Below are 19,410 nucleotides of genomic sequence, written 5' to 3'. Positions count from 1 at the left end.
TGGCATAAAGAGTGTTGCTTTTGAAACAGGGTTGGGTTTTAATGGAATTATCTATAAATGGTAAGTCTTTCGAAAGCAAATCATGGGATATTGTTTATTCTATATCTAACCATTAAGTGGTTGTATTGTTTTTTCATGATTGAATGTACTATAGTTGGTTAGAGAGAAAATAGTAATAAACATTTGGAGCCAAGGGGATTTGATACCCCGAGGGATTTTGATTTCTGAACAGTAGCCAATTTATTTCTGGTTTTATTTATTTATTTATTTATTTATTTATTACATTTTTGTAACAGCTGAAACAGCTGAATTGAGGGAGGAGAACCAGTTGTAGGGTGGATTGACAGAGGTCATTGAAAAAAGATAATTAATTTTTAGAAGTATTTTCTTCTCGATGGCTTCTGGATCGGGATAATGGTAATTTGTTCCATCTGATCAAATCTTTTTTTTTTTATCAATTGAAGAAATGGTGTGAAATTAAGTTTAAAGAGATCTTGTAATTTGGAAGATATGTGGATTCCTAGACATTTTAATAAATGAAACAGGTTGGTTTGAAGGGTACATCACCAGCACCAGCATCCCAATGGTAGGATTTCATATTAGGACAAATTGATAGAATAAGCCTTTGCTAGGGTCTCTGGAGGACTAGTGATTAGGCCACGGTGCTCTCACGGCCGTGGCATGGCTTCGTGCACTCCCAATGCTGGTCCCAAGCCTGGATAAAATTGGGTAGGGTTGTGTCAGGAAGGGCATCCAGCGTAAAAATTGTGCCAAATCAAATATGCGGACCAATGATCCGCTGTGACCTCCCCTAATGCGAGCAGCCAAAAGAAGAAGATGAAGAACAACAACAACAACTTAACAATTTGCTGCCTCTGTTTATCAGATCGTGGACTAGTGGGAGAGAAGTTGATGGGGTTGTTATATATAATAATTTGTCATCTGCATAAAGGGTTATTTAAGGCTGGTGTTCATTAATCAAGCTGGACAAATCACTAGCACAAGCAGATTTCCTGTCCAGGCTATTTGTTTTTTATTCATACTGTAGTTGCCTAGAGGACAAGTAGAAACAGTAAACTAGCAGGTGGATTAATTAGCTTGTGTGTATGACAGACGAACTTTTCTGAACCAGAAACACTGAAAAAAACCTGACTAAAACATAATATAGAGCGAAGTTGTCATATAACTGTCCTGCTAGGACCTCATTATAGAGAAAAAAAACTTATAGAGAAACAAAAACTCAAAAAGAATTTTTTAGGTGCAATGCCAGGACAGAGCACAGCTCATTAGCCTGACTCTTTGTGAAGGGTGCAAACACAATGTGCTACATTGGAAAAGAATAATTATCATATGCTCATTCATATCATATGCTCATTCATATCATTCATATCATATGCTCATTCTCATCCCTTAGTCTGTATAATACACTTCATACAGTATACAATACATTTAATACACTTAATGTCAACTAGCTAACTAGTTCACATTAATGTATTACACTACGCTAGTCAGTGAGATTTCCAGGCAATTAAAACATGGGTCTGGACAGCACATTGGAATAATGTGCTTACTTGAAATGATGTGTTTGCTTAAAGGCGTGTTGAAATGTGTCGCGGTCCAGCAGGAATACCCCATAATAATTTTTTTGACAATGATGGCCCATAAAAACATTCTTGTACTGAACTGATGAGCATAATGAGTCATGAAAAGCAGGGGTTCTCAAAGTTTTGCAGCTTTTAACTGTTGAATAAATTCCACAGACCCCTTAGAAGAGATTTATTTTATGAACATAATCCAACTGCAGTTATTGAGGTTTGAATGAAACCTAATCCAGTCAAATGACCAGTCAAATAGACTAATAGCTATAAGAACAGCTTTGATCATGGTGGGTTGTGATTTCCACCTCTGTAATAAACAACAACAACAACAAAAAGGACTCTCTGGCTATGCTTCACAGACCCCACTGATGTAAAGTATCCTCTCTGGTCTGATTTCAACTCTTATTCTTGCTCAGTATTCTTGAGCAAGGAACTGAATCCAAGCGGTTCCAGATGCTACATAATGGCCCTGTGGAAAAAAGACTGCAACCTAACAGTTTGTAAAAAAGAAACAGGGCATTATTTTTATTTCCCCAGTGCGCTCGAAAAATGGCGAGACCATAAATGCGGTAAATACAAAATGGCCTCCACACATCAAATGAAGCTTGAGGTACATTCATAGCCACAAGCACTAAACAGCCCTCTAAATCTCTACTTTATAAAACGAGGAGGAAAATGGAGGGAATGTTTAACACATTTTGTTTTGATATTAGCACACTTGGTAAGGCTCTAACAGAGCTCACTTTTATAGTTATGTTTTTTATGGTGTAGGCAGTAGATGGATTTTATGTTGCAGTAGTTTTGGAAGAACATCAGAAATCAGGTACACTACATAACCACTTCATAACAGATGTATTAGCATGGAAAAACATTTTTTTAGAATAATGCATGATTATGCTGTATATTAATTAATTGTCAGTATTTGCAAGATGGCATTAGATGCTTTATAAACTGTTATGCATTTTAAAAAATATATCACTACAATTAGAGTTTCAGAATTTTTCATATAACTGCCATTTGTGGTTCTTCAACAAGTGCCTGTCTCACAAGATTTGCATTACAAATAATATATCATAAACATGTTCCTCATGTCATTGTTGAAATACTGACATTGTTGAAAATTTTTATATCTTGTGCACTTCTCTATAAATGTTGTTCGATGCTTATGGATGTGTTATAGCCTTCAAATGAAATGCAACCCATGGATTAGCTTTGTAAAATTGCTGTGAATATGGAGTAAACTATCATTACCAGGGGCAGCTGATATAAATTTACTAGTACTGCTAAGCCCCCCTTCCATTCTATGACAAATAGACATCAGTATAAGGTTTCATTTTTGGCAGCTACATTCAATTCAATTCAATTCATTTTTATTTGTATAGCGCTTTTTACAAAGGTCATTGTCTCAAAGCAGCTTTACACAAACAAAAGTAAAGTGAAGTGTGTGTGTGTGCCGTCTCTGATGAGCAAGCAGGGCGACGGTGGCAAGGAAAAACTCCCTGAGATGGTGATAGGAAGAAACCTTGAGAGGAACCAGGCTCAACAGAGAACCCATCCTCATATGGGTTTACACTGTAGTGTGCGTGTGTGTGAGCACAATGTGTGTTGGTGTAGTCCATGGAAAACAGCTGAAGCGTTTTCGTGGCAGTATGAAGCATTGCCAGTGGACAGGTCCAGAGTGAAGGGGGGGAGGTCTGGATCACCGGCAGCTCAGGAGTGTAGCTCGGCAGAAGGAGAAGGAAAGTGGTTAGGTACACTCACAGTCACTGTGTGGAGATAAAACTCAACATCCACGAGTCCCCCAGATCTACTCCTTTGATAAAAACACTAGTCGCTAAATGCTAGGTTAAATAAATAAGTCTTCAACCTCGACTTAAACACTGAGACCGTGTCTGCTTCACGTACATTAACTGGGAGACTATTCCATAATTTTGGGGCTTGGTAAGAGAAAGCTCTGCCCCCTGCCGTGGTTTTGGCAACGCGTGGTACTGATAGACAGCCTGCATCCTTAGAGCGAAGTAGGCGCGGCGGAACGTAAGGTACTAACATATCGCTTAAATACTGCGGAGCGAGACCGTTTAATGCTTTATAGGTTAGGAGTAATATTTTAAAATCGATGCGGAATCTTACTGGGAGCCAGTGTAATGTAGATAAGACTGGCGTGATATGCTCATACTTCCTAGTCCTAGTCAGGACCCTCGCTGCTGCGTTCTGAACTATCTGAAGCTTATTTATGCATCTAGATGAGCATCCAGATAGTAAAGCATTACAGTAATCTAATCTGGACGTGATAAATGCATGGACTAGTGTTTCAGCATCACTTAGCGAAAGTATATTTCTAATCTTAGCAATATTTCTGAGGTGGAAAAATGCTAACCTGCTTACATTATCTACATGCGCCTCAAATGAGAGATTAGAGTCTATAATCACACCGAGATCTTTTACTGTTAGACTACTTGAAACAGAGAGACCATCTAAAGTAACAGTGTGATCTCTAAACTTACTTCTAGCGGCTTGTGGTCCCAGTACCAGAACCTCTGTTTTTTCTGGGTTTAGCAGGAGAAAGTTGCTTAGCATCCAGTCTCTTATGTCTATCGCACATGCCTCAACTTTCTTTAACTGGCTATTCTCATCTGGCCTATGGCTACATCAGCTTATTTGCTATTAAAATGTCTAAAAGTGGATTATTTTGCACTTTTGTGGAACCAAGCAAAGCAGCACTACCAATGGTTGTAAAAACAGTACACAGAATGGTATGAAGATGTGAGGCTGGGGCTGATTTCTTTCTAGCCCAGACTGTAGATTTATGCAGCCTATGAGTGACAGTCATGTCAGATTTGAGTTCATGTTGCTGGCTCATATGTAACACGTCATCAGCAGTGATTGAGAAAGTGCATTTGAAATACAGTTGAGGGTGTAATGAACATGAACAAGGTGGATTATTTATTCTGTCATCCTTTGGAGGATAAACTAGAAGTACTGTATGTAGACTAAGCACACATTGTCCAATCAAAGTATAAATTACAAAAAGACACACAACAGAACTGTTTAGTGTTATTTGGTTAAAAAAAAGTGTTTGTGTGTGTGGTGTGTGTGTTTGTGTGTGTGTAATAGTTTGCCCCACTCTTATTATGCCATTACTGCGACCCCGTGATATAATACATTGCTCAACACTAATAGTTTCACTGTCAAGTTATTGATAGTTATTAGATTTTAGCCTCCCATTTAATACCATGACCAAGCATTACTGGTCATCAGCCTTTAGCACCAAGCGTCAGTAGCCTGTTTCCCTTCACTTATGCAGTCATGCAATTTAACTGTCACAACTGAAAGTGTTTATTTACCTGTCAACAGTGGGAATTTTTCTGACAGTTTGCTCTGAATTAATTGCATATATCTGACTCTCTCATTGGTAATAGCCTGGAGTGAAACCAAAATCATGTCAGTCCAGCTCCATCTGCAAAAGGCAAAATATGGTCAAGATATAAAAAATAAATACTTTAAGTCCTTAATTAGCCTTTGAGACAATAATACACATAGTCTACCTGGGCAGATCAGGGAAACTAAGACATTTCTGTGTATAGTTATTTATGTAGTTTGTCCTCAGGGCCAGAAAATGTAAACTCAGAGCTCCATTAGTAATAATGATAGCTAAGCTGTTTTGCTCTGGTCGTTATACGTCCATTTCTACTGGCCAGTCCTATTGATATAGTTCTCATAAAAATTGATTTGTGCATTTCTTTTATTGCAATGCCCCTCAATTCTTTTGGTAATGACTCTTTACATTTCATTTCTTATGAGGGCTTTTATTGCAATGGTATATACGTTTCAGTGACTCAAGTTTGTGGCAAAAGACGCCTATCAAAATAAGGCTATTTTTTAGGCTACCTATTATACATTGGACCATATGTAGGCATAAGGTGTTGACATGTCAAATGTGATGCCATATAACTAACAGATCTGGCAACAGTCTTCCATTCAGAGCATTAAAAAACATTAGGGTTGGTTTTCCACATCTCTTTTTTCCTGAAATTTCTATTAGGAAATTCTCAGGCTGCTGCAATTCTTACCAGATAATAATAATAATAATAATAATAATAATAATAATAATAATATGTTGCTTATTCATACCATTCGGTGTATTCTTCTTATAAACATTGATTGTGCTGTTGCACAAAAGTACAAATAATCCACCTTGAGACATTTGTTAACAGCAAACACTCTGATCTGGAAGCCAGAAATGGAACCTTATAATGATGTCTTTTTATCTTTGCAAGACAAGGAGCTTGTCAAGGAGCCCTGCTAGCACATTTATACCAGTTACACCTGGAGGTGATACAGATTTATAAACAAAATATGATATGAGTCAAGATCAGTAACAAGTACAACAGTTGCCATTTGTTTGCAAAAATTGTTTTGCTTCTGCTGAAAAAACAAAACAGTTAATCCATCCATCAATCTGTCCATCCATTAGATAACTCTTCATTCAGTCATGTTCATCTGGCCACCCATCTATCCATCCATTCATGCATCAATCCATTCATATGTTTGGCTCTCCACACATTTTCCCATCTATCCACCATGCATCAACCATGTGTCCATCCATTCATCCACCTATTGTTTGTCTTTCTACCTGCTCTACTTCCTAGCTAGCCATCATCCATTCTTTGATAAAAATGATCATTTATTCAGTCATATATCTGGCCACTAAACCATCCGCTGAACCTTCTATCCATTCATCCATCCACCCATCCATCCATCCATCCATCCATCCATCCAACCATTCAGTCACATATTTAACCCTTCTACCCACTCTATCTATCTATCTATCTATCTATCTATCTATCTATCTATCTATTGTCCATTCATTGATCGAATAACCATTCAATCAGCCATATAATCATCTGGCCACTTAAACATCCATCCATCCATCCACCCATCAAGTCATGTTTGTCCTTCCACCCATCACTTGACCAATTGTCAGTCCATTTCCAATCTATTGCCATCCCTTCATCAATCAAATAACTATTAATTTAGTCATATGTTCATCTCCCCACATATCCACCCATCCATCCATCCATCCATCCATCAAATAATTGGTCATTCGGTCACTTATTCATTTGGCCACATATCCATCCAGACAGCCATCCATTAAGTTACATGTTTTTCCATCCATCCATCCATCCATCCATTCGTCACATATATTGTGGCCACATATTCATCCACCCGTCCATCCATCAATCCAGCTAGCCAGCCAGGTACGTTTGTCCTTCCTCCTATCACATCATTTATTCATCCATCCATCCATCCTTCCACATGTATAACATGTCTGATCAAAAACTGAACTAAACTGTTTAGTACTGTACTTATTCAGTAATGGCACAATGCTGAATTGAGTTCAGTGTTGGGAAGTTACTCTCTGTGTATATACATGTGTGTATGTATGTTTAACATGAGCTTGTGTGTATAGATATTGGGACAAGGGCACTATATGTGTAGCTAAATGTACATATCTGTGTGTTAGAGAGTGTCCTTCTTGGTCAGTAAAAAGCCCTTGCCTGCCTGAATGGACTGTACTTGGATGGCCTGATGCATCTGTTTGGGGTTTTTATTGAGATCATATGAAACTTGGCGAGATGGTAATGAGATTCAGGAATATGAATAGCCATCTGCCTCCCTCTGCAGTGCTCCAATACACCTCTCCCAGGTGGTGCATGCCAAGAAACTTACACCCACCTTTCAAACTCACATTACCGCTCGTCCGCCAAGACTCTGGGTGTCCTCGTGATTAAAATATATACATTAATCTATCAAAAATCTTCTAGCTAATGTAGTGCCAAGTATAAAACCTGTAACTTTGGTGTGAAACTGATACAGTGTGTGTGTTCCTGATCTGATACAATATATGGTACATATATTAATGCACTGAATGTCTTTATAAATGTACTATAAGTTCTCACAGGGATTGGCTACAATGCCAGAGCTCTGTCCTTTTTTTGTCCTAAAATGCAAACATGCTGAAAGCTTGAAAGAGAAGTGCAACTTTTTAGATGTCCTTGTTGGACCACATACTGTGCTGTCAGTTTTAAGAGAGTCTTAGGCTATGCTAATTGAGCTGTGTGATGTCCTGGCCAATGCAAACCTTGCTTGCCATAATGCCCTCATACCTACCCCTGCACATATGCATGCCCTCTTTCTTACCTCTGCCCCTACCTGGACAATGACATCACACTGTTCAGTTAACATAGCCTGACACAAAACACACATTGTCAGCTCCTGCCCTTGTCCTTTCTTATACTTGTAGACACTTTGTTTTCCCTGTGACCTCTACTGATGGCGACCTCTCTCATCATCCTTTGCCCATTCCATCCCTTCTACCCTTGCAGCCATATATGAACTCAGACACCCCATTCATACCCTTCAAACATGTCTGAGTATTTGACCAGTCTTCAAAAGTGATTTTATGATTGCACTTAAAGAGGTATACTTTTCTCAGATATGCTAATGCTAGCAGTGAAGATTGCTAGCAGTGAAGATACCATGACTTACTGAAATCCTTTCATCTTGACTTATGTTAGCCAGATAGCTAGCATTAGCAGTGAAGATTGCAAATGTTAATGAATATGCCCCGATAATCTTCTCAGAATTCTATATCAAGATAGCTTATATTTGCCTGCTAGGTAGCCTTAGCATTAGTAGTGAAGACAACAAATGCTATTAAATATGAAAATCCTGTCAAGTTAGTCATGTACTAATTAGGTCATCTTAGCATTAGTAGTAAAATTAAACATAACTTAAAATCCTGCAAAGTTAGCTACTGCCAGTGAGCTGGATAACAGAATCTGGGATGTTCAACACACACAGACACACACACACACACACACACACACACACACATATATATATACAGAACCCTCCGAAAGTATTGGAATGGCAAGGCCGATTCTTTTGTTTTTGCTATACAATGAAGACATTTGTGTTTGAGATAATAGATCAGAATTTCAGCTTTCATTTCCTGATATTTACATCTAGATGTGTTAAACAACTTAGATCATGACACTTTTGGTGGCAGACCACCCAATTTTTAGGTGAGCAAAAGTATAGAAACAGATAGTCTTAAAGTAAATTAAAGTAAGTAACACTTAATATTTGGTTGCATATCTTGCAATAACTGCATCAAACTGGCGACCTACTGACATCACCAAATTGTTGCATTCTTCTTTTGTGAAGCTTTTCCAGGCTTGTACCACAGCTTCTTTCAGTTGCCGTTTGTCTTGGGGCATTCTCCCTTCAGTCTCCTTTTCAGGGGGTGAAATGCATGCTCAAATGGGATAAGGTCTGGTGATTGACTTGGCCAGTCTAAAACCTACCACTGTTTTCCCCGATGAAGTCCTTTGTTGCGTTGGCAGTGTGTTTTGGCTCATTGTCTTGCTGCATGATGAAGTTCCTCCCAATTAAATTGGATGCATTTCTCTGTAAACTGGCAGACAAAATGTTTCTGTAGACTTCTGAATTCAATCTGCTGCTACCATCATGAGTTGCATCATCACTAAAGAATAGTGAGACTGTTCCAAAAGCTCCTCCATGCTTGACTGATAAGCTTGTATGTTTTGGATGAAACATGAATGAATAGATCCTTTCTTTCTCCATACTTTGGCCTTTCACTTTGGTAGAAGTTAATCCTCGTTCCAGAACTTTTGTGGCTCATCTCTGTATTTCTTTGCATATTCCAATCTGGCCTTCTGAAACTTACTGCTGATGAGTGGTTTTCTTCTTGTGGTATGGCCTCTATATTTCTGCTTTTCTTCAAATGGTGGATTGTGGTACCTAACCCCTGCCCTGTGGAGGTCGTCGGTGATGTCACTGACTGTTGGTTTTGGGTTTTTCTTAACAGATTTCACAATGTTTCTGTCATCAGCTGCTGTCGTTTTCCTTGGCCAACCTGTTCAATGTCTGGTTGTTAGTATAGCAGTGGTTTCTTTTTGTTGTATTGGCTATGACCAAATTGCTGTATTGGCTATGACCAATGATTGTGCAATGGCTCTGATCAATTTCCCTCTTTTCCCAGCTTCAAAATAGCTTGCTTTTCTCCAATAGACATCTCTCTGGTCTTCATGTTGGTTTATCCTTTTCAACAACTAATGCAGTCTTCACAGGCAAACCCTAGGGCTCAGACCAAGAGTAGACATTCAGAGCTATTAATTGTTTAAACAGTCAATTTAACAGGGCACACATGGGCAACAAGAAACATCTGTCAGTCACACATTCTAATATTTGTGATCACTTGAAAAATGGATGGAAAAAAAATGGATTGAAAAAAGGTGCCCTGTTATAAGGTGTATAGCAAAAACAAAAGAATTGGCCTTGCCATTCTAATATTTTTGGAGAGGACCATAAATGTCTTTGACTTATTTCCTTCAACAAGAAGACTTTCATATATGTGTGGAGGCCTGGATAAACTCTTCAGATGGTAAAATTTTGACATTTTCTTCTAGATATCCAAATTTCGGTTCCTGAGAAACAGCTATTTAGACCTGTTCCCTACCAATGACCATTCCCCAACTTTGCAGAAATCCTCAGAAGCTTAATATTGAACATGTTTTTCAAGTTTGGTTCAAATCCATATGACTAATCATGAATTACAAATAATTAACTAAACCAGCTCTGCCTCATAAGAATTGAGTGACATGTGGCAGCCATATTGTTTAAATTTCTCAGTATGCTTTTGATAATTATTAAGGTTCACACTTTCCTGAGTGGTTTGACATTAATAATGGGAAGCAAAAATTTCCAGGACTAGTTTGCAAAACTAGGTTTCACATATTATGCAAATTTTCACAAATTTGAGTAGGTGGAGCTAAATGCTCCAGAAGGCATTTTTTAATAGTTTGAGCAAAAGATTTAATGGTAACCCTGTCAAATGTTTGTTGAAAACTGAACGGCTAATGGCAGCCATGGTTTTTAAGTAATCAGGTCGAGGTTAAAACTCCATTTGCAGACTAGGACCAGATTGATTGGCCTTATGGTTCCTGAGAAATGGTTATCTGACCATAGCTCCACCACCTATGTATGACCACGCCCAAAACTCTGCACATGACCTCAGAATGTTGTTTTGTGTATGTCTATGAGGTTTTGTCCGAATCCTTGCAAGGAAGTATGAGTTACAAAAGTTTGAATAAATCAGACTCTGCCTCATTAGAATTGATTGATGTGGCAGACATATTGTTTATAAATGTCAACATATTTTTGATAATTACTGAGGTTTGCCGTCTCCTGAGTAGTTTAACACCAAATGTGTGAAAAATCCTAGGACTAGTTCGCTAAAGTAGGTTTTGCATAGTATGCAAATTAACCAAAAATCTAAGCGGCAGAGCTAAATGGTTCTTGAGGCTTTTTTGTTTGAGAGAACGCAAGGAATCAGAGGAAGAATTTTGTTTGTACAGCTCACGGTTCATGAGATATAGACCAAAATATGAATTTGCAATGATTAAATGATTTTATTATTTATATACTAGAGTGTGATCACTTTTTTTCAAATGTTCTAATCATTCTTGGCAGTTAAGACACATACTGACAGAGATAGAGAAAGCCCAAGAGAGAAAGAAGGAGAGCGGAGTGAATTTCTAAATTTTGCCTGGAATCATGAATATTTTAGGTGACTCAGTGTTGGTTTTCTGCATCTCCTCACTGTTCCTAAGTTTAACCGATTCACATTTGTCAGAGTGGAGCTATGTGCCTCTGTCTCATGTGCTCTCCTTCTCTCTCTCTCTCTCTCCCTCTCTCTCTCTGAAATCAGAGGACTGACTACTCAAGGCAGGATAAGGTCACATGTGGTTACACACTTGGTAGCCTCTTGTTTAACTTTTTGGATCTGGAGCTATCCATCTCCTATTTAGTCAACATTACGCCTCCTCGACAACGAACACACAGCGGCTGTGTCCTCATCCAACTGTGTGCTTACACAGCACCTTCCGACGGTCTGACATGCACATGAAAGAGACATTTCCAATTTAAATGGAGTCTTTACAGAGACGGTGCGTCATGAATATGCATGGTGGGGCTGCGGAGCGCGGGGGTGAGTGGGTTAATCAATAGACGTGTGTATAGACTCCAACAATAACACTGCAAATGGTTATGCATAGCAAGCTGAGAACTAAAAATGAAAGAACAACCAAAGATATTATTATTATTATTATTATTATTTGATCTATTATTCGAGCCCTGGTGTTTATGTGCTAATTATGCACTAATTCCTTCCTCTAGCAGGGTTCACACATTTGTGCGTGTAAATGCTGCTATATGAATTAGCATCTTTGTTAGTACGTTATTGAAACCACATGTCTGGATTTGTGAGTGACAGGTCTTTGATCTCAGGGTTGCATGTTAAAGATGGCTGTTAACAGTCTTTTGCAGTGCCACTGGGGCTGCATGAAAAATTCAGCACTCGTCAGGAGGAGGTGGGTGTCTTCACCGAGCGAGAGAATGACAGACGAGTGATGAGAGGAAAGAGAAGAATGTGGAGAGGAAGACAGAAGACAGCCCTGTGCAGCCCTGAAACAGATAATCGATACACTCCAGCATGGCAAACAGTTGTCAACAAATAGACTCGTTTCACAGCCCACAGACGATGGGATTGTGTGTGTGTGTGTGTGTGTGTGTGTGTAGGCCATCTGTGGTTGACCTGGGCTTTGTAGCATTCAGGGGCAAGACTGAGTTTTCTGGAGCGTAAAGTGTTTTGGTGCAATGACCGACGTCTGCACGGGCCGCTGAGAATAATGCATTCTGACTGCTGCTGGAAAACACACACACATGGTGAGGAGGAGAGGAGGATAGACAGAGGAGAAAGGGTGAAGAGACAAGAAGAGGAAGGAAAGGAGGGATGAGGGAAGACAGAGGGGGAGGAAAGAAGGATTAAGGGGATGTAGTTGAAGAGGAGGCTAGACAGAGAGGAGAGGATGAAGCGACAGTGAGAGGAGGAGAGGACGGAAAGGGGAGGGGTTAAGGATGTGTAGGAGGACAGGAAGTGAAAAGAAGTGGAGGACATGCAGAGGAGAAAGGAAGGAGGAAACAAGAAATGGAGGAGTGGAAGGAAAGGATAGATGACTGAAGATCGCAAGGAAGGAAGGAATTTTTAAGGAGGTGTAGGAGGACAGGCTAGACAGTGGAGAGGAGGTGAACAGAAGAGGAGGATAGATGGAAGAGAAAAGGTGAGGGGGGGAATGATAAGATAAGGGGGCGTAGGAGAAGAGGAGGATAGACAGCAGGGAGAGGAGGTGAACAGAAGAGAAGGATCGATGGAGGAGAAAGAAAGGGAGTGAACAGATAAGGAGGATAGACTGAGGAGTAAGGGAAGAGAAGACAAGAAGAGGAAAAGAGCAAGGAAATGAGGGATGAGGGAAGATAGACAGGGAGGAAACACAGACTAAGGAGGTGCAGGAGGAAAAGAGAAGAGGATAGAAAGAAAGGGAGGTGGAGGAGAGGAAAAAAGAGAATAGAGGATAAGAGAAGGAGAGATAAGGAAGACAACAATAGTTGAGGGATGATTGAGGAGGAAAGGTAGAGAGGAAAGGGGGATAGATCAAGGAGAAAGTAAAAGAGGAAGGTGAGAGAAGGAAAGTAAGAGAAGAACGACAGAGAGACAAGGGAGGTGAATGAGAGAAGAGAGAGCAGAGAGGAGGAGAAAGACAAAGGGGTGAGAAGGGGAAATGAAAGAGATGAAGGAAGAGGGGAAGAATAAATCATTAGGAAATTGTAGGAGAGGGAGCACAGAGAAGAAGAGGAGAATATGAGGATGAGAAGACAGGAGGATAAAGACGGATGGAAGAAGAAAGGAGAAGGAGAAGACGGAAGTGAAAAGATGAGAAGGACAAGGTGTAACTCAAGGAGAAGGGGGAACTTCTATACCTTTATACTAAGTCACCATCTCTCTCCTCCCTCTGTCTCTCTCTCTCTCACACACACACACACATAGTGTCAGAGAGTTCCTTCTCTCCTGCTTGGTGTAATGACAGGCCCATATGGACCGTCTCTTCTCTCTTCTCACCCTCTGCCTCATCGCCTCTTCAGCTGACAGAGAGGTTAAAGGGATTTTTTCACCTTTTTCCTTAGACAGAGGGAAAATTTACATTAAATGCAAAACAGGTAGCTGCATTAGCTTCAGTTAGAACTGCAAAGATCCTCTCTTTGTTAATGAACAGGTTAGTCCCAGTGCAGGAACGTTTTCTGGGCTGCAGTTCCAGGAACCTTATTAGCTCCTGCTCCAGATTAAATACTTTTTCAGTTGAGGAGAAACTGTTTGCTTTCTAAATGCTCATGATTGTCCTGGTTTCCCCTATGGCGTCTCTGTTCCCATGGCGATGAATTCCATGTGCTTGTGTTTTGGTTTTCTGTTCTGGTCCTGTCACTGGTTTGTTACCTGATTGTGTTCACCTGTTCTGTGTTAGTCCATGATTAGTTTTTAAAACCCTGTTGTGTTGTTGTTCATACTTATCATGCAGTTAATTACTTCAAGTTCGAGCCTTATTTCGAGTTTTGTGTCATTGTACAAGTTTTTTTTTTTTTTACCTTGATTATGGATTATTCCTATTTAACTCTGCTTGTCTGCATTTCCACTTGTGCTAAGGTCTCTAATTGTGATTACTCTATTCACCCCAATAAAGCTCATACTGAGTATATGCACTTGCATCCTGCCTCTCATCTTACGCTAAATAGTCAAAAGCAAACTTTTTAGAATGACCAATTTAGCTCCCTGCCAGTAAAAAAACATATCAGGCTAGCAGGTAAATACTACAGCTTGTTTTATACAATATGCAGTTCTTGAATGAACATTGTATCTTTGTCTGGAAAGCAGTTCGGCTAACCAGCTCTAATCAGCTCCAAGAAAATTACTGAGAAAAAAAGCTTGATGATGAAGGGCTTTAAATTTCATAAATTATAACAGCAAGGTAAAAAAAAATGCACTGCTATAAAAATAAAATGATTCTAATTTCAGCCTATACTGAGAAAAATATGAGAAAATGAAAATAATAGTTTAAGGATCAGTGCACTAGGAACCTCTGCGTAGTTCTATTATGGTTTATTACATTTTATTACAGTTAAATAAGGCAAGAAAGGGTTCCATCAAATACCAAAGTCTTTTTATTTAAGGACTTGTTCAGTGTCCACTCTCAGGTTCTAATGGGACTCTAAGTGAGAGCTTTATTAAAGAGAAGTGCACTTTTTTTTTGGGCAGTAAAAATGTAAGTCACTGCAAACCTACATTTGTCTTATAGTAGATTTAAGAAAGTGTTAGTGTTAACTATGAGACAAATATATATTGTGCTACAATTGCCTTTTGCAGCAACCCAGATCATCCTTTTCCACTTAGATCTGGATTGTTTTTCCAATCTTGTAGAAAATCACACACATTTATCAGTCAACTTAAACCTGTTTCTTACTTAGATTTTCTAATTCTACAGTATTTACCTCCATTCATTTCTTGAAATTTAACTGAAAATGTTAATACAGGGTGTTCAAAAGCCTTTCACTGGTTGTGTATACATGCACAGTATGTATTTTACAGGAAAATCTAGATATTTTTAATGGTTTTTGATGTTGGCTTATGGTTAAAATTTGCATTTAAGACAAATATAAATAATGACGTTAATACTAAAAGTGTAAACTTTCAAAGAATTGGATCGATACAATGACTTAAAAGGCAGCGATTGATATTAATCAATGAAACAATTATAAATTGCTTATTATTATTGGAATATATTTCATATTTTTAAATTGATGTGTAAATAATTTAAGCTAATTTAAACTTGCCCGTTACTCTGATACTTTTAAAATAGTCCTTCTCTACTACGTTGTAATCATTTGCAAATTAATGGTTGGTACCCCAGATTCTGAACAAAGTTGGTCACGTATCAATCAGAAACTATTAAACTGTATTGTTGTTTTGTTTTGTTTTCAGATATTGAATCATTGCCTTAAGAATTTAATGGTATTGTGTTGGTGGAAACTTGAGGCTTACACCCCTAGTTAATAACCATATATAAATTTATTTCTGAAGCAAAATCTATTTTTACATTTTTAGTTTTTATTCATTAAAATAAAAAATTATTTTTACTTAAAATAAATTACTTCCTCAATTAAGTAGTTTTCAGTTAGTACTTAGGAGAAGCTTCACCAGGAAAACTGTTAAGAATTTAAGCAAGACAGAAACTGGACGAATGGATTTTTCTTGGCAGATATATTGGCATTATGTATTATTTCATGATAGCAACATCTTCATTATTCTTCTAAAAAGGTGAAAATAGCAAAAATGAAGGAAACCCTTGTATGAGAGTTTCCAAGGTGTGTCCAAACTTTGGACCACAGTGATATTTTTTTTGTTGCAATTGACTTTTTATTGTTGTTAGGATTTATATATGAATGAAAGACACATAAAAGTACACAATAAAAAGTGAATATATGGAAAAAGGTAAAGAAAATGAAAGGATATAGTGCACAGGACAGGAGCAAATAAAAAACCTAAAATACAGATAAAAATTTATACAGACATAATTTATTATTATTATTATTATTATTATTATTATTATTATAGATACTAATAGATGTTATTATTATCTGTTGTGTTATTTAGGCACCTGAATGTACAGGATCAGTTTGGAAGGAGGGGCGTGGAGTTTTGGGAGGTGCTCGAGAGAGAGAGCGTTCTTCTGATTGGCTGAGATAAAAGGGGCGGGCAGAGAGGGGGATGGGTTAGGGCTCAGGCTTTAGTGAGCTTTTCAGCAGCAGATCTGCACACAACAGAGAGCTAGAGACACTGAATACACAGCCTGTAACAGAGAACTGAGCTAAGGAGCAGAGAGAGAGAGAGAAAGAGAGAGAGAGAGAAAGAGAGAGAGAAGGAAGCGATTTAGGAGTGTTTATTTCTCAGCAATCTCTCCATCTGTGCTTTGTATGAATGAGTGTCTCTGGATGTGCTGTGTGCATGGACATGGCACATGACACTGGGGCTCCGATTGATCCCTTCCATGCCTGATCAACAGCACTTTTATTAACCTGGAACTTTACCCTTTCAAGAGATCACTCTTTCTCTCACCTCTTGCTTCTGAGGTGCAGACAGAGAGAGAGAGAGAGAGAGAGAGAGAGAGATTGAGTGTGTGTGTGTGTGTGTGTGCAGGATCTCTGATTGAGAGAAAAGCTCCATCTTCATCCTCACTTCATGATCCAGTAACATCTGGAGAAAGACACCTGTCCTCTCAACATGTGGATCTAGCAGCATTTTTTTAAGGGATTGCTTCTGCTTTGGATTGCTTTCATTGCCTTGAATCAGAGTTTTCAGTGGATACTGAGGTAAGACACTGTTTCAATCTGTGTGCATGGTTGTTATCTGGAGGTTTTACAGCAGCAGGAGCCAAGTTGTGAAGAGACAGTTAACTTTTTGAACAGCAAATGATATTATAGATACAGTGCTTGCAGGTTTATAATAGGTGTTACACAAGAGGTTAGAATCAGGGCTGGGGTTAGTGTTTGTACTTTTTCTTACAACTTCAATGACATGAAATCTAATCTAACCTCCCCGAAATAAAGGCACCAAAATGTACTTTTGCTTTAACGTGGTAAAATCTTGGGTATATCTAATCTAATAAGTATTTATTATTATTGTTATTATTATTATTATTATTATTATTATTACTACCTGGGAATGTGGTGCATCCATTAGGTGCATCTTTAATTAGCTTTTAAACTAAAGCTTTAAATGGTCCTTAAGCTTGATGTTTTTAAAGATGTACATATTCACATTTCCAGGTATAACCTGGAAAAAAGAGATAACCTTTAAAAAATGTGTATCTGTTGATTTTTTTTAAAAGAGACAATTATTTAGTGTTTATGGAAGGAGTCTCCAGTGTCAGCGCTTTGTAACAGACAGAAGTAAAGCTGTAACTTTAAGTTTTCCACATGGAGGGCGGTTCTCTGTAACATGAAAAGATGCGTTTTTTTTTTTTTTTGTCTTATGACTTTCAGATGGATAAAAGAGAGCCTGGTAAGGGAACATCTGTTTAGTGCACTAAACTCTAAATGGGTTAAAAGTAACACATTTTTCTTTAATAAATATAAACTTCATACAGGTACAAAAGATGTGCCTTTGATGGTACCACTCCAGCGACAAGCAAAAGTACAGTTTGGTACCTTTAATTCTGAGAGAGATAATGGCCCATAATTACTGTAGCTCTGGCTCAGATTTTGTGTGGGTGTGTATTAAGAGCCATGTGATAGACTGGTCTCTGGATACAAGAAAGGTTACTGCTAATTAAACCACATTCTTCTTCACTGGAGCGCAAAATGCTGAGCGCCCCAAGTGAACCAGTGGCAGCTGTTACTCTCCAAACACCTCCGAACTCTCTCTGCTTCTCGCACCCGGTGTATGTGTGTGTGTGTGTGTGTGTGTGTGTGCGCTGAATCTGCTGTCCTGCTGTTCTCAGCGAAGAAGGTGTGATCTCAAGCTCGCGAGAGTCTCTGAGTCTGAGTCGCTGGTGTGTTTTGTCTTCTGTCTTCCTGTGGGGAGCTGATCATCCAAATCTTGTCAGGTCTTTCACGGTCTCGCCTCACCTCTTGCGCTCTCTCTGGTAAACATCACGCTAACCAGCTCTGATTTACATGCCCATCCCTTTATCACATAGCTCCTTTTCCCAGGAAGCACCTCTCAGATACAGGAGTAGGAGTGTATGGGGGAGTTCTAGAAGTGATAATGAAGCAGTCCTGTTTCATATAATATGATATCTCATGTACCATATCAGTCATGGTGTCAGTTATCACTTATTCATCTTTCTATGGAAAGAAGATTGAGATGATAAACTCTACAAAATATCGGATGGATGAGGAAAAATGGTGGAGAATTCCATCCTAGGAGTTCGACTTGGTATAGTTCAGCTCGCGGTCACCTGCCATGGACACACACACACACACACACACACACACACACACACAGAAACACACTTCTTAGCTTTGGGTGGCCAGATGCCTGCTTACCTTCCCTCTGACACACAGTGAATGGCAGATGGCTCTCCCAAGATAAGAGAGAGAAAGATTGCGAAAGAGAGACTGAGAGGAAGAGTCTAACAGTGTGTTGTCTGATTTAAAACGAGTTACTCCCAGCACACAAACATATATGCACTTACATTATTATTCTAACATATATGCATATTTTCCCTCAATCACAATTACAGGATTGTCATCATATAAAAGGACACAGGCAATGATGTTCAGTATAAGGGATCTTAAAAGACAGCTGTCCATCTGCTGCTCGGAATGGGACTTTATCTCACAAATGCTGCCTACCAAGGCTGCCTAATTTTCAGTAGATTGCAGGCTTAGTGAAGATATTTTTAAACGGATTCTCTGAATCTCTGTACATCACGTCTGTAGTGTATTTATGATTAGATGTTTCCCTGTGCTGAGAAAAATCCCACTCACGTTTAGTGAAAGCCTCGAGGACAGTTGACGTATTCCATCAACAAAGCCGCGTAAATTCCCAGTTTATTGTTGTTCTTCAGCTTAAAGTCATCAAGTACTAAGATTAATGAAGAAGTTACAGAGAAACTAGTAGTAGGAAATAGGAATAGGGAGCATGAGGAATGTCAGTCTGGACACTTTGACATATCCTGGGATCTTCAAGGATTAAAATATGTTACTAACACAAATCAAAACTATAAGTGTTACATTCTAACCGTAGTTCCTAAAGTTTACACTTATTAGTCTATTTGCTGAGACTGAATCAGAGATAAATTTGATACTTTTAATTTGTTTGCTATTTGGTTTGGTT

The 19,410-nt window shown here is 38.7% G+C and overlaps 1 protein-coding gene across 3 annotated transcripts in view; it reads left to right on the top strand.

The window, feature by feature from the left end:
* Positions 1-19,410, top strand: part of large2 (LARGE xylosyl- and glucuronyltransferase 2) — a 137,449-nt gene that overhangs the window by 43,647 nt on the left and 74,392 nt on the right. The window contains exon 2 of one of the 3 annotated variants that reach the window (XM_053234707.1): positions 16,768-16,940. The exons of the other annotated variants lie outside the window; for them this stretch is intronic. The gene's annotated coding sequence lies outside the window, so the exon portion shown is untranslated. The remainder of the gene's footprint in view (positions 1-16,767; positions 16,941-19,410) is intronic. 3 annotated transcript variants of the gene reach the window in all.

Source organism: Pangasianodon hypophthalmus, chromosome 6 (genome assembly GCF_027358585.1).
Source record: "Pangasianodon hypophthalmus isolate fPanHyp1 chromosome 6, fPanHyp1.pri, whole genome shotgun sequence".
Taxonomy (NCBI): domain Eukaryota; kingdom Metazoa; phylum Chordata; class Actinopteri; order Siluriformes; family Pangasiidae; genus Pangasianodon; species Pangasianodon hypophthalmus.
Note: the sequence above shows the minus strand (reverse complement) of the source record. Positions and strands in the feature narration are given on the sequence as shown.